At 39.3% G+C, this 2,871-nt stretch overlaps 1 protein-coding gene across 1 annotated transcript in view; it reads right to left on the bottom strand.

Annotated features, from left to right (window-relative positions):
• Window positions 1-2,871, bottom strand: part of ANKRD66 (ankyrin repeat domain 66) — a 10,212-nt gene that overhangs the window by 6,839 nt on the left and 502 nt on the right. The window lies entirely within an intron of this gene.

Here is a 2,871-nt window from a genome sequence, read left to right as displayed (position 1 = left end):
TTTCTCATCTGTAAAATGGGTATAATTTGTCAGCTTTGTTGTGAGGATACAGTGACAATCTATGTGAAAAGTTTATACCAGATACAGAACATATCCTCCATGGAAATTAAATACTATTGTCACACCAATTCAGGAGATAGACAAAGTATAAACATATAAATTAAATGGCAACAATTATTTACACATTAAGATGTAAACCAATTGTTCTTAAATCATAACCTATAGATACTTAGAAATCCCTGGGACTCTTTTAGAGACCCATAAGGTTAAAATTATTTTTATAATATTAAATTATTTTCATAATAATTTCATAAAATTGCTCTCATAATATTAAAACGTCATTGACCTTGTTCACCGTACTAACAATTGCCCTGATGATTCAAAAGACATGGTGTAGAAAATTGCCAGTGCCCAAAATAAAGAAAGGCAGTAGTGGCAGTGACACCAAACTGGACTAGCAGTCATGGTATTCTTTGCCACCACACACATACAGTTAAAAAATAAAATAAAATAAATGAACAAATAAACAAAAAAAGGCTAGTTTCAGTAAAGAAACTAAAGCAATAAGAATTACTATTTTTTGTTAAATTTTACCCTTGATTACATGACTTTATAAAAGTGATTTTAAAAAATATTGTGTAATAAAATGTGTCAACATTTGGAAAGTCTGCATAACTCTGTGAACCAATATTGTCAGTATGACAACTGTATGTTATTACAAAATCATGCAGGAATAAAGAGATCCATTCAGAAAAGGCCGATGGATTTTAATAAAACGGAGTATGAAGAGCACACTGAGATCATTTCTGATTCCAACTAACATTTAAAGCACTCCCCCTTGTCCAGTTTTGGTGTAATAACAAAGAAAAATATCCACGATTATCTGAAAAGGGTATAAAATGCTCCCTTTTCCAATTTCATATATGTGCAAAACCAGATTTTTTTTTGTATACTTCAACCAGAATAAACTAAATGCAGAAAGAGATATGAGATTCCACCTGTCTTCTATTAAGTCACATAGTAAAGGATTTGACGAAAAAAGTCAAACAGTGCCACTCTTCTCACATTTTTGTTCTAGAAAATATAGCTATTTTTTACAAAAATGTAACTTATCTTATTGTGTATTAGGTTTATTATGACTTTTGCAAATGAATTAATACACATTTTAAAGTTTTCTCAGTTTTAGTTTCTAATAGGGTAAATATTGGTAGCTATAATCCACATGAACGAAAACTCTCTCTGGGGTTCTCAGTGATTTTTAAGAATGTAAAGGAGTCCTGAGACCAAAGAGATTGAAAATTACAGATATAAAAAATAAGGGACTGAGATAGAGGGGGAAAAATGAAGAGAGAGCCACTTGAGAAGGGGTTATTAGAATTCTCTTTGGTCTCAACATTTAAGTTGAAATCTCAAGAAGAAGTTGGAGTCCACCATACAAATTGTGACCCAGTAGCAGCAACACCACCCAGGAAGTTTTAGAAATGCAAATTATTGGGCCCCAAATAAGACCTTCTGAGTTAAAAACTGGGGTAGGAGAAGTAATCTGTGTTATAGTAAGTCCTCTAGGTGAATCTGATGTACGTGGAACCATGAGGACAGTCCTAGAGTGGGAAAGAAGAGGAGGAAATGACATAATTAACATTCAATGCCCTACGTGTTATGATGGCAGTGATTTTCTGGGGACAGAAGGAAAGACTCATTCACCAAGACTAGGAAGTAAAGGCACTTTTCTTCGAAAATGACCTAAGCTGGATCCAGAAAGGATGAATAAGAGTCATCTTGGGCACTGACAGTGGTGAAGGAATCCATGAGGCACAGCACGTCTATGGCGGAAAAGGTACATTCTGCCAAGTGCAAGTTGCCCTGCTTCTAATGTGTAGACCAAGGGTCCACAAACTTTTCGTGTAAGAGGCTGGATAAGAAATTTTTTAGGCTTTGTAGGCTTAGAGGCAAAAATCAAGGCTGTTACGTAATAAGAAAAACTCCTTCCCTGTTTTCAAAGGGTGGGCCTTCCTGGGAGAGGAAGGATTGGCAATGGTAGGTGAAAATTCAGTAGACATTCAGCTGAAGACATTCTCAAGGCAAAGAGAAACTGGCCCGATGGGGAGGGGCCTGGCCCATAGGATGGTCACTTTTGCTCTGCCCCAGTAATACCCAGATCCCAGCATGCTCTCGCTCCTCTCTAAAAGCCCGACCATCACAAGTTGACAGCTGCCTGGAGGCAAGGTGACTTGACTGGACTGCAATTCCACTGCTCAGTGCCCAGCAGTTGCCAGCAGTAGAGTTCCCGAAGTGTAGGTAGTGACCAGCAGGACCCTTGGCAGCAGCTAGATACAGTGGTGGACTCAGGAAGCAAGTGCTGGGAACAGACAGGGGAGTGGAGGCAGAGAGAGTCACTGCAGCTGGCTCTCTCAGGCTCACAGTGCCTGCCTAATGAGACCCGCCACCACAGGTGGTGACCAGAAGTCTATGAAAACAGGCAGAAGCCAGGTTTGGCCCTGAAGACCATAGTTACCAACATTTAATGTATATACAACATCTGGGATCTTGTTCAAATGCAGATTCTGACTCAGTAGGACTGGGATGGGGCCCAAGGTGCTGCATTTGTAATAAATTCCCACAGTAACTACTAGTTCATAAACCACACTTTGAGTAGCAATATCCTTCTAGCTACAAAACAGGGAAAAGACAGCAGAGAATAAGACCGGAGACCTGAAGGTAGAGGCAGTTGGGCTGTAGAAGCTGTTCTTCACTGAAGGTCTCCATGGGAATCATCGGTGGGTTTAAAAAATAGGTGCCTGGAGAGAACGCAGTTAGCATTAATTTGATGGCTAGCTGGAGGGCCAGAGGAGGGAGCAAGCAATTGGAGGA

Source organism: Pteropus vampyrus, unplaced genomic scaffold (assembly GCF_000151845.1).
Source record: "Pteropus vampyrus isolate Shadow unplaced genomic scaffold, Pvam_2.0 Scaffold18, whole genome shotgun sequence".
In the NCBI taxonomy this organism is placed as follows: Eukaryota; Metazoa; Chordata; class Mammalia; order Chiroptera; family Pteropodidae; genus Pteropus; species Pteropus vampyrus.
The sequence above is the reverse complement of the archived record's forward strand: the minus strand, read 5'-3'. Positions and strand labels throughout refer to the sequence as shown.